Source organism: Zootoca vivipara, chromosome 8 (assembly GCF_963506605.1).
Source record: "Zootoca vivipara chromosome 8, rZooViv1.1, whole genome shotgun sequence".
Lineage (NCBI taxonomy): Eukaryota > Metazoa > Chordata > Lepidosauria > Squamata > Lacertidae > Zootoca > Zootoca vivipara.
This window is the reverse complement of record NC_083283.1, coordinates 17,892,300-17,906,022: the sequence shown is the minus strand read 5'-3', so window position 1 is coordinate 17,906,022 and position 13,723 is coordinate 17,892,300.

Here is a 13,723-nt window from a genome sequence, read left to right as displayed (position 1 = left end):
AGCACATATAATATGACAAAGCTTGTTCTGTTGAAATGGTTATGATGGTTAGCTAACCCTAAATGTGAACCCCTGAAGAAGGACTATAGTATCCAGCTATTAGTGAGGCAAGGAACAGTTAACAGTAGACGTCCATTCTGCTTCTCAATGGGTGCATTAAATGCTGTTATAATGGAAATTTTAAAACGCAGGCAGTGTAGAATGATGAGCAAGAAAGATAATAGATTTAACAAGCCACAAAGGAGTATAGATGTGTGTTTTCCTGCTCTTGACGTAAAACTTTGCCAGGCAATGTTTGACAGAGCTTCTGGTAAATATCTATCTGCAGCATGGAGATTATGGATGTTCTAGATTTTGCCGAACTATATAATTTGATCAGGAGAGAAATTGCATTCTCAGAGGTGATTGTAGACTTCTTTGCCCCTATCTCAAGGGTGACAAAATCTGTATTTCCAAGCAATCTAGCATGAAATGCAATTAGTAAAAGTTCTGATTGCAAAGAGAATGATACAGTGGTACCTCTGGTTAGGAACTTAATTCCTTCCGGAGGTCCGTTCTTAACCTGAAACTGTTCTTAACCTGAGGTACCACTTTAGCTAATGGAGCCTCCCGCTGCCACCGCGCTGCCACCGTGTGATTTCTGTTCTCATCCTGAAGCAAAGTTCTTAACCTGAGGTACTATTTCTGGGTTAGCGGAGTCTGTAACCTGAAGCATCTGTAACCTGAAGTGTCTGTAACCCGAGGTACCACTGTATTTGTTTCTGCTAAGGTGGCATACTTTGCAGCAGACAAATGGTCTCTGGTGATTCTGCACAAGTCGCTCTGGTTGCCCTTGGCTATGGCGCACCTTTGCCAAAACTGTTTTATGGCTTGTTGGGAGAATTCATAATCATTCACTTATAACATTGCTCTTCTTGCAGTTAGACATCTGAATAGAACTTTCTCCTTGCAGTGTGAAGTTGTTATTTGGGCACTGAAGTGAGCAATACAGAATCATGAATTTCCAAAGTTAACCATGGTTTCATTGTTGACAAAGGGAGAAACGGGGGCTTATACCCTGCCACACCCTTGAAAGCTATGCAAGATTAGATGAGAGCTAAGCAACTGCTGCAGTTTAAGAGATTATTGCAGTTTAAGAATTATTGCCAAACTAATATCCATGATACCGTACTTTAGCTCGTGTTTACTTGAAATGTTGCATCTCCTCCCTCAATCAACCATGCACTGCCAGCACTTGCGTGACAATAAGGCCCAATGTGCAAACTCTTGCATGAGTGTGTGCAGTATAGTCACATCTATGCATATCTGGCCATAACCAGCTATGCCCTCTCAGTGGCGTAGCTTCATGCTTCGCCACTGGGGGCGGAGAGCAGGCGGGGGCAGGGCTGACATGCATTCTGGGGGTGGGGCGCGCCACCCGCGGGGCGGAGTGTGCGTTTTGGGGTGGGGCGTGCCACCTGCAGGGGCGAAGTGCGCATTTTGGGGGTAGGGCACATTCCCCGCAGGGGCAGGGCACACATTTTTGGGGTGGAGTGCATCGTCCGTGGGGGCGGGGCATGTCTCCCGTGGAGGCGGGGGCGCCGCCCATAGGGGCGTGGCACGCGTTCTGGGGCAGGGTGCCCAGCGCGGGCAGACGGGGGCAGCCACCATGGTGCCCTCGGGATCGCACACTGCTCGGGGCGGGGCGCCCCCAACACCCCTCCCTTGCTACGCCCCTGTGCTTTCTAATGGGAACTTCTCACAAACCTGCTCATATGCACAACTCCACAAGTCCTTCACACAACCCATAAACAGTGCACTGTTATTTCACACAAACACAAACCCACAATTTCGCAAGCTCATTGCAGAAATCATTTTACACAAGCACATGTATACTACACATCACCATTTGTGTAAACCAGTGTGCCAGTGTGGTGTAGTAGTTAAGAGCGGTAGACTGGTAATCTGAGGAACTGGGTTCGCGTCTCCGCTCCTCCACCTGCAGCTGCTGGGTGACCTTGGGCTAGTCACACTTCTCTGAAGTCTCTCAGCCCTATTCACCTCACAGAGTGTTTGTTGTGGGGGAGGAAGGGAAAGGAGAATGTTAGCCGCTTTGAGACTCCTTCGGGTAGTGATAAAGCGGGATATCAAATCCAAACTCTTCTTCTTCTTCTAGGAGGGGGAGCCTGTTGTCCATGGGCCAAGTGCAGACCCTCCAGGTATCCCTATTTTCCAGGGACAGTCCCATTTTACAGAAGCCATCCTGGTTTCTTATTTGATCCTGGATGCCCCACGTTTCCTTCGGACGTCCCTATTTTCATCGGAGAAATGTTGGAGGGTATGCAAGTTTTGTATCCAGTTCTTGAGACTCTCCCCAGGTAATGCCCTCATTGGGTGCCGTCACCTAGATGTAATGCATCCTTGAACAGTGATGATGCCTCTCACTTACCTTGCTGAAGGTGTGGGTGAGCGTATGTTTGTAGGAACATCTGTCTTTTGCATGTTGGAGTGCAGCCTACTGTGTAAAGGTCACATTGGTTATTCCACACACTTTGCATCTTGCCCCTCTCACAACTGGTATAAGATCTCTGGAAAGTTTCTCCCAAGGTTTTTTCTCTGAGAAAGCTTCCCCACCCTGGTGCAAGCCTGCAGGGGGAAAAATGCAGAAGCACAAACACATCCCACATTATGCCTGGATAATGTAGTCTCGATGTGCATGATTTTTCAGCACTGCGCTGAAGTTTAAGGGTTAAGGGAAGTGACAGATTGATAAGGTGTTTAACTCAGATCTTCTGCAGGCAGTTTAAATATGGCCCATTAAATAATAAATTAATGTTCATGGCATTTCCAGTTAATCACAACGAACACAGATCCTGTGAGATTTTTTTAAAACAGGGCACCTTTTCTTACAGCGTTGAATAATTGCGGGATTCATAATTTATATTGGCGCTATGTGAAGATTGTTCCTGAAGCAATTGTAGAAAGCTAAAGCCTTCCACCTATATTATTGATGCATGGTAGCATGCTTACGCTTGGCGATGCATTAGGATGTCCCTGTATAATCAATTTACAGCTTATATTTCAAGACGGATGGGACTAGCTCAGATGACGTCCTTCCAGTGGAGAGGTACCTATCTGGGAAAGGGGTGGGGCAGCAATTGTAAGGATGCTCTAGGCTGGCATAAACCAGGCATCCCCAAACTGCGGCCCTCCAGATGTTTTGGCCTACAACTCCCATGATCCCTAGCTAACAGGACCAGTGGCCAGGGAAGATGGGAATTGTAGTCCAAAACATCTGGAGGGCCGAAGTTTGGGGATGCCTGGCATACACTGACCTGCAGCTTCCCCTGAGAGGACACCACTGTGCTAGGCTAATGTCTTCAAGGTGTCTACAGTGATCATCTCCCCTTCATCTGTTCCACCCCCTTGACAGGGACATGTTTGCTTGAGAAGAATGACTAGGGGACAATTTCCCCAATGTTTGGGTTTTTTCTCACCCCTAAGGTATTGTGGAATTCTCCAAGAATTACCTAAGTAAACCCTGAATTAATTATGAGGTGAGCCTAAGGGAGCTCACTCATTGCTGGTGGCAACGTTATAAGTACTTGTAAAGCTATCATTAAGCATTATGGTAATGGGCATGAGTTGTGGAGGTTGATCCCTTAAAAAATGCAATTATATAACAATCCCAGCCTACATTTCAAAAGATGTGTGAACATATAACTGCCTGATTTATTTGTACGTTAGAAAGTGTTTGTGCCCTGCCTTTCCATTTAAATGCTCAAGGCAGCTTACAACAAAAGCTGGAATGCTGAATTAGATAATTTGTCTATCTTGCCAACCTTGTTTATCTGTTGATTTGAAGGCCTTCCCAATCCTACAGTGTGGTGTAGTGGTTAAGAGCGGTAGACTTGTAATCTGGGGAACCGGGTTCGTGTCTCCGCTCCTCCACATGCAGCTACTGGGTGACCTTGGGCTAGTCACACTTCTTTGAAGTCTCTCAGCCCCCCTCACCTCACAGAGTGTTTGTTGTGGGGGAGGAAGGGAAAAGGAGATTGTTAGCCGCTTTGAGACTCCTTCGGGTAGTGATAAAGCGGGATATCAAATCCAAACTCTTCTTCTTCTTCTTCTTCTTGAATGAAGCCCATCAACAAGGACTATGTGAAAAATTCCCTCCACATCTTTTTAAACATTCCCCATCAATAAATGAGGAATGAAATGTATTTAAAATTTATTAAAAGGTGGGGAAATGGGGAAATTCTCCATGAGTGGGGAGCTGGTTTAAATTATTTTATTTATTTATTGCATTTGTGTCCTGCCTTTCTCTCCAAGGAGCTCAATATAGCATATTTTGTTCTCCTCATTTAGTCCCACAACAACCCTATGAAGTAGATTAGGCCAAGAGGCAGCAACTGATCCAAGGTCACTCCCATCTGCTACAGATATCATGCTCAGGGATGGTGGGAATGGTAATCCAAAAGAACAGGAGAGCACCACATCGGCTACTGCTGATTTAGCACAACATCTGCAAAGGGAGCTGATGCATGTCTCCCAATCACACAGGGATCCAAATGGCCTGATCTGTATACATGTACATCCTGAACATGTATGCATCAATGTGGCAGGGCCAGCAGTACATGTGCTGCCAGGGACACGGTCTCCCATGCCTGCCAACTATTGTTGTTGTTGTTGTTGTTGTTGTTGTTGTTGTTGTTGTTGTTGTTGTTTTATTATTATCCCACCCATCAGACTAGGTTGCCCCAACCACTCTGGCTTCCAGAATATATAAAAACATAATAAAACATTAAACATTAAGAAAATTTACCTACACAGGGCTGCCTTCAGATGTCTACTAAAGGTTACTTAACTCCTTGGCTGGGGGGGGGTCACATAACTCCACACCTTCCAACAGTTCTCTGATGAAAATAAAGGTAAAGGGACCCCTGACCATTAGGTCCAGTCATGACCGACTCTGGGTTTGCGGCGCTCATCTCGCATTATTGGCCAAGGGAGCCGGCGTACAGTTTCCAGGTCATGTGGTCAGCATGACTAAGCCACTTTTGGCGAACCAGAGCAGCACACGGAAACCCCGTTTATCTTCCTGCCGGAGCAGTACCAATTTATCTACTTGATCTTTGACGTGCTTTCGAACTGCTACGGTAGGTTGGCAGGAGCTGGGTCCAAGCAACGGGAGCTCACCCCATCAGAGGGATTCGAACCGCCAACCTTCTGATCAGCAAGCCCTAGGCTCTGTGGTTTAACCCACAGCACCACCCGATGAAAATAGGGATATCCTAAGCGGGGCATTCCAGGATCAAGTCTGGGGTGGCTTCTGTAAATCCAAGACTATCTCTGGAAAATAGGGACACTTGGAGTATCTGCTTTTCACATGTTTAGTGTATGCATGGAGATGATCTGAAGAAAGTTTGCAAGTCAGAGGAAAACAATACTGGTGGCTACCAATGGCTAATGAAGGCGCAGGCAGTATTTTATGTTTTGTATCATGTCTCTTTTCAAGATGTTTGAGTTGGAACTGACCGTGACTGATGGCTTAGCGGTATTAATACAATCACTCTGACAGAACCCAAACTTCCCAAGCAGGATGACACACAATGGCTGTCAGCTATAAGCCTCTTGAGCCAATATCCCGGTACTTCATTTCGCTTTGGTTCACTGAAGTTGGCTCAACAAGGACAATGTGGTTCAAGGGCATGAAGGCCCGGCCATCTGAAGTAGTTTACTTCTGCAGAAGGTATGGTCTGTGGCAGGAAAGAGCCCTTATGTTGACAATTAATTGCCTGGTACACATGTTTTGAGAAGCATTCATCTCATCCAAATGGTTAACATTTGGAATCAAAACCCAGCCTGTGTTGCCTTAATAAGAGTACCTGGAGATGAATTTCTGTTCGGGAAGGGAACACCAGGCATTGTGTTAATTAGATTCATTATGGAATCATTGCTTTAGCATTGTTAATTAATTTGCCTAATTGGGAAAGAGAAGTAATTGCTGTTGCAGTAGCACCACTCATTCAAATAAAGTTAAGGCCATTCTCCGTGCTTCTTCAGGTGTTTTGTTAAGTTACAAGGAATCTGTTTACTAAATAACTTTGCTAGACCAGCTGCTGCACTATACCAGAGGCAGCCAAGGGAATGTCCTCCAGATCTTGTGCTTTGCGGTTCCCATCATCCTCGGTTACAGGCCTTGCTGGTTAAAGTGCTCTCTTCATGGCTGCATTATATATGTCTGCACATTCTCCATGAGGCTGGTCAATGTGCACAGTGGTCAGTTGTTATGCTTATTAACCATTCAATTTACACTTCCCTTAACTTATATGAATAAATAAAACTGGCTGTTGTATGCAGGGAACCACCAAGTGCAAAACTTTCCAGTGGCTACCACGTACCCAGAGGCCATAGCTGCCAAGTTTTCCCTTTTCTCGCGAGGAAGCCTATTCAGCATAAGGGAAAATCCCTTTAAAAAAGGGATAACTTGGCAGCTATGCCCAGAGGTTATATAAAGAGACCCTCAGTTACAACGTGTCCCTTTCCCTTGGTGCTGCCACAGTGGTCAGGCCTAATCAGGATCTTGTGGATGAGCCCCAGAACACACCGTTACTTGGCTTTCTGAACGCTGTCACTGGCATTGTACAATGGCATTAGAATACATAGTGACACCAGTTCTAACACACACACACACACACACACACACACACACACACAACTTGTATTCTGCATATCCTCTCTGCAGTTTCTGAGCCTATTCTTTTTTATTAAAAGAAAAAGCTGAAGGATACTTTGCAAGGGGATAGTGGCTTTGGTATTAAACTAACACTGTTTAGAAAATTGAAAAATCCAAGGAACTCTGCCCATCCATTCCAAAAAATGTTATTAAGATTGGTTGTGTGTTTTGGAAATACTGGCCAGGATCCAAGGAGCTACTAAAGGCTCACACACCAATTTAATGGGATTGTTAATGTCTTTTCTTGAGAAAACTAGCCTCAATATATACACCTGCTTTTGAAATTCTCCTTTGTTTACCTTGAACTATTTGCAGTGTAGCAAAGAAGGCTGCTCTTTGAGTAAATCAAAAGCCCCTCTTCAGCTCTTGGAAGCAGTTTCACAGTTTGTTGGATCCTAGCCATGAAGTATTTCAATCCTCCTTATATTTTTGAGCTACACAGACACTACTGTGATTATATATATATATATGGGAATGGGGTGCTTGTTCGCTTAGTGGTTTATTTCACAGAGTAAGAATTAAAGTATATCTGTGATTGGGGAGCTTTGCATTAGTTGTTGGAATAAAGACAAGTTATAGGGTGCTATCCAAGTTAGGTATCATGCAGAACATATCTTGCACACCTCTGCATTGTTCATTTATAGAAAGCATGCATTTATAGCGAGATTTGGATGGTCTTGCAAAATCCAAGGTCTGAGCAGGATGGGTTGGATTTGTGGAACGAGCTGCTTGAGATTCCATGTTGCAAAGGAATAAATAAACCAGAAGGGCTTAATGAAGAGCTGAGAAGTTTGGGTTTTTATAACAAAATGTGGGCAGGAGGAGGCATGAGCATTCAACAACCAGGCAAGAGTCAACGTATTACTATTATTTTTAGCAGAACAATGAGCTAACACTGATAAGAAGAAAGGGTGGCAGAACAGCATCTTTCATGAAGACACTTCAGTAGGGTCAAAAAAGCAGGCAGGCAGAGTGAAATAGACTTGAGGTCTTTATTGTGGGATGGACGTTCTGCATGCGGGAAACTTTAGTTCACCATCCTCACAACAACAAATTTAGCACATCAGTCCATTCCCCCCCTCTGGTAGGTGGCAATCCTATGGCAACATCCTCAGGGATAAGCAGCCTGGGATGTAGATCTCTGATTTAGCCAGGAACACCATCAACCTTTCCGTCCAGTTCCGACCTCCTTGCCCTGCTCATGTACTCCCGAATCATTACTTTTGAGCCCTGCGTCTGTTGCTTAGCCAGTACCATTATAAAGATCTCTAGCTTACTTACAAGTAAGGGCCTCCGTCAATACATGGCAATTAAAACATACTGCGACAAGGGTCACAAATTCTTCTGGAATCCCACTCAGGCTGTGAAGCTTCAAACTGCTTTGTAGAATTGGAAGGCTGAGGAAATATGTACTTCCCTCCCTCAGGTTAAGAAAATAGTTTTTTTCTTAGCAGGAATAGAGGCAACCTGTCAAATCGTTGAATGTATTAGGTGAATAATGTCTGTTATCAGAAGCTAAATAAAGAAGTGGCGTATTCTAAGGGGTACCTTGGCAGGCTTAGAGCAGGATATGATATTGTTTGTAGTTGGAATGGGGCCAGAAAGGTCAGTAACAAAGCTGACCCCTGGCGAAGCGTTCTGTGCAATCTGAAAAAAGAAGACATTTTTATATAAACAGGGGGGGGGGGAATGTAATTTTCAAGTAAAAGATCCACTAATATCTTACCATTATTACAGCTGACAAAGACTGTGCTGTATGTATAAGCCTTGTTGTTACAGATACTTAATCCATAATGCATTGTTCAGGTTGTCAGTTTCAAGCTTTAATTTTTATCATTCGAGAGACACTTTAATCTATTCAATAACCACCTAGAATAAAAAGGCTCCCCTCACCTTTATGTTGATGCTGCTTCTGGAAAGATGCTAGGAGACAATTTATAGCAAAAAAAAAAAAGTCGAAAACTGGTGGGAACGGATTCAAAACTGCAAGAGATATATATGCCATTGCCCATCACAGATACAGGAAGCAGCCTTGGAGATATCAATGTCCCTCAGCCTCAAAGCCATATAAACAAGAACATGATGTGTCAGCAGTTTTTCTTAAAAACCACATGCATGCCAGTTTGCAGGAATGTGGCTAACCATCCCAGTAAGCACTTTTAGAATTGACACAGTTCCCCTTAATTCTTTAAACCTTTCTTCCACTTTCATCACTCGTCTGTCCTCTTGGGACATGTGCTTAAAAAGAATTCTGCAGCCTGATGAGGAAAGAAAGAATATTATACTAATAGTGACTTGATTATAATGATGTGCTTCCAGGAGCAATTCAAGGTGCTGGCTGTAAAAGCCTAAGTAAGTGGCATGCATAGTTCTCCACCCTCCATTTTAACCTCACAACAACCCTGCGAGGTAAGTTAGGCTGAGAGATGGCAATTGGCCTAAGGTCACGCAGTGAGCTTTGTGGCTGAGTGGGGGATTCAAACCCTGCTCTTCCGGGCCATAGTCCAACAGTTGAATCAATATACCGCATTGGTTTTCATGCTAAGCATGCACTCCGCCACTCAGCTACTGCACTTTCCTTGCCATGGCCCTTCCCTTATTCAGAATTCTATATACTGTACTGTGTGAAATACGTAAAACCTAAGAGACCACTTACATAATTGCTAACATCCATGCCACCATTATATACAGGCAAATAGGGAAAAGGAATCATCCCCCATATTTTAAGCATACATAAGAAAAGATGTATTGCTTGGAGGGAGCATTTAGTTATAATTCACCCATTTCATTTCACTTTGTGCTTATTTTGATTTATGCTTTTTGAGTAGAAGCTAAAATACCTTGTTTACAGAAACTCTGCATCAATTGTTTCTCCCTTACAAATAATGGCAGCAAAGATATGGGCTCCATGCCTTTGCCGCTGCTGAAGAGTAGAAAGTCTATTTACAGCACAATCCTATACATGCCTGCTCAGAAGTAAGTCACACTAAGTTCATTAGGGCTTACTCCCATGTAGGAGTAAGGAGGACATATGTAGGATTGTAGCCTTAGTAAATTAGTAAAGGGCCTTTCAAAGTAGGCAGTTCCTCTGGAGGGAGCAAATCTTAGACCCTCTGCTTTTATTTAAGTTTGAAGTCTAGTTCTGCTATCAGTTAGCATAGAATTTGGTTGGTGTGTTGTGTGTGGTTGTGCATCTATATATGCGTTACAGTATAAAAATTAAGCTGAAGAAAAAGTCAACTCCCGCCACTGAAATCAAATGATATGCAAAGGAAAAATCCATTTTCTGCAACCTTTCCTTTTAAAAAATGAAAAATGAAAAAAAGTATTAGAAATATAAAATAACCTTTTCAAAGCAAGTGAGTTTTTTTTTGTTAAATTTCACGCTCATTGAATAACAATGGAACTGTTGGCATTAGCGCTTCATATTTCATGTAGTTAAGCTTTTCGTGAATCCTGAGAAAGTTTGAACTCTATCTGGGTTTTGCTTTGGAGGGAGAGGAGGACAAGCATAACATAAACTTGCTATATTACCGTATTAAAGTCTCTTGGCCTATGCCCTGGCAGTACTCTGAAGGAGTTATTCAAGGCACTGGGTGAGTACCGTATACCCAAGCAAAGTGCTGATGAAAGTCTGGATGCTTACATTGATGTATTAAAGACTCTAGCATCAACCTGTAATTTGGCGTGATAATAGACTTAGGACTCAGCTACAGTTGCAAAGATAAAACACTTGATATGCATTATAACACTATAACACCAGATGGAGCTGTGGAGTCTCAGTTTTTTTGCCAACGGAACTTCACTGTATGAAGTTTACAACACATTTAACTGAATCACTTCTTTAATGTGTCCAGCCTTAGCCTTCCTAGCCACATCACACCCCTCACCATTCCTACTTTGCACCCTCCTTAAGTGTAGAACACATACCGGTACTTGTTCCTGTGAACTGCGAACAGTGACATGAATGCCCTGTGTAAACTATATTTTCCTGTGTTGCACTATTCCTGTGACCCCACAGTCTAGGAACCAGCCACATTCTCAGTGACGGCCATGACGGACAACCCAGGGCCCAGCTGATAATGAATGGTAGTTGGCTTATGAGGTGGCTAAAGGTGTTGCTTTTGCCCCCCCCCCCCAACAGGAAAAGCAGTGAGAAGGTGTACATTTGCTGAAGTATAAAATTTCATTACACAATATTTTGGAAATTTCAGCCTTCCTGAAATCACACGTAGTGATATTTCTCCTGTGGTGGAAAATGCATACTAAATGCCAATTTGGTATGTTCTTCCTTCAGAAAATAAGAAAACTAAGCAATAAACAAGCTGGACATTTTCAATGATAATTAGCACAGCTTAAAAATGAGATATGTAAATTAGCAACGCTCCAACAAATTGGTTGTTGGCGCACAGATTTGTGTTTGTCACAGGGAGGGAAGAACAGAACCACGGGGCAAGCCACAAAATGGAAAGCAAAACACAATTTAGGCAGTAAAGTGAGTGCCTTTAACATTTGACTTGACAAAGTGACACAGTTTATTATGATAATTTGATGGTGCTTCTTGTTTACGAGGTAATAACCATATTCTAAGCTAATAATCTCCAAGGCCAAAAGTGTATATTAGAGGAATATATAATTATTACTGAGTCAGGAAAGCCTCAAATTACGATTACTTTGTAATAATGTTAATTGTGTATTATTGGAATGTCTAAAAGCTAGACATACTATAATTGACTTAAGAATAACAATGATGGTGAGAAGAGGAAACATTAAGACAGCCTTTTTTTTTTGGTTTGGGGCTTATGTCTCAGAGCTGTGAAACCAGAAGGTTTTAGAAAATGATCCACAGATGCGAATGATTGAGGCAAATTATCTGGCTTCCATACCATCACTCTGGTCCCATTGCTCTGTAGGCCAAATTGGGGCTCAGATGTTTTCATAAAACACCTATGCTGCTTAAGAGTTTTCAGCTTCAGAGAATTAGACCTGAAGAACTGCTTAGCAGCTTTGATCTGGACACTCAGCATCTCTAATGGTTTGGAAAGGGAGCAGATTTATTAGGACAATAAGAACATAGGAAGAGTCCAGAGCCATCAGACCAAACAGTTGCCAACCAGATACTTCTGGGGCCTCATCCACACTATATATTTAAAGCAGTATTACACCTGGGAACCATAGCTGCCAAGTTTTCCCTTTTCTCGCGAGGAAGCCTATTCAGCATAAGGGAAAATCCCTGGAAAAAAAGGGATAACTTGGCAGCTATGCTGGGAACTGTAGTTTGTTAAGGGTGCTCAGAGTTGTAAGGAGACCACTATTCCTCTCAGAGGACTACCACTAACAGTCAACCCCTCTTCCCATGAAACTATGGCCATTGTAGCTCTGTGATGGAAATCCCAGTCCCTTTAACAAACAAGACCTGAAGATGAAAACTTCAGGGCGGGGGTGAATTGCAAAGCAGCACAAATAACAAATTAGCACTTGACCAAATACGTCTTGTCTATTCTTTTCATCCCTTGACATTTCAACAAGTGAATTCTGCATATTCCATAATCACTCCCCCCTTCCTCATTTTCATCTGTGATCTTCTTGGACAATTGGGGCTTCCTAGTTATTAGGTGGTCCAGAAGCAATGCTTAAATAATTAACATATATCCCAAAGCAGCACAACCCTCCCCGGTCTCTAATCCTTCCAGAACCTACTCTGTTCTCCAGCCCTTAAAAGCAGTCCAATAATAATAATAATAAAAGAAATTTCTGAAAGAAAAAGTGGGAGTGAAATAATGTGAAATTTGATATAACCTATTATGCGTTAACTGAATAAACTTTCCGTTGGTTAACTTGAAAATGGCATGGCTTTAATCCTGCCTATTCATTCCTCCTGAAAATAGATTTCATGTAAGAGAGGTGAAGAATAAAAGCATTGTTCTTATGCCCTGCTCATGCAAAGGTCTGTCTTGCAATGGAGACCTGCAGAGCTTTCGATCCTCCTCTTCCATTTCTCCTTCCCACTCACTTAAGATGCTTCACTAGATGTGTTCTGTTCGAAGAGTTATATGGTGCCACAGGTGAGTATCAGTGCTTAAAAAAAATAAAATCCTATCTGTTCCTGGTCCACAAAATGCTCTGAGCATTTCGAACTGTAATTTAGCTTCCAAGCTGTTCTATAGGAAATGAAGCTCTTCCTTCTGCCTTCACTTTGGTGGGGAATCTTTAGATGGCTATAGCTTTGTGCCTCTTTTTGGCAGAAGCAGATTAAATTTGCAAGTGCAGAGTAGATTATGCTGGTCACACTCCTCCCCACCATGGAATATTCTTTTATGTACTTGAATGGCAGAAATTATTTCTAAATCTGCATCTAGACATATGAATTAGCATGCACAGGCTTTATGCAAATATTTATTATTATTATTATTATTATTATTATTAAAGAACCTTTTAATGAGGGTGAAAGAGGAGAGCACAAAATATGGTCTGAAGCTCAACATCAAAAAAACTAAGATCATGGCCACTGGTCCCATCACCTCCTGGCAAATAGAAGGGGAAGAAATGGAGACAGTGAGAGATTTTACTTTCTTGGGTTCGATGATCACTGCAGATGGTGACAGAAGTCACAAAATTAAAAGACGCCTGCATCTTGGGAGAAAAGCAGTGACAAACCTAGACAGCATCTTAAAAAGCAGAGACATCACCTTGCCAACAAAGGTCCGTATAGTTAAAGCTATGGTTTTCCCAGTAGTGATATATGGAAGTGAGAGCTGGACCATAAAGAAGGCTGATCGCCGAAGAATTGATGCTTTTGAATTATGGTGCTGGAGGAGACTCTTGAGAGTCCCATGGACTGCAAGGAGATCAAACCTATCCATTCTGAAGGAAATCAGCCCTGAGTGCTCACTGGAAGGACAGATCGTGAAGCTGAGGCTCCAATACTTTGGCCACCTCACGAGAAGAGAAGACCCCCTGGAAAAGACCCTGATGTTGGGAAAGATGGAGGGCACAAGGAGAAGG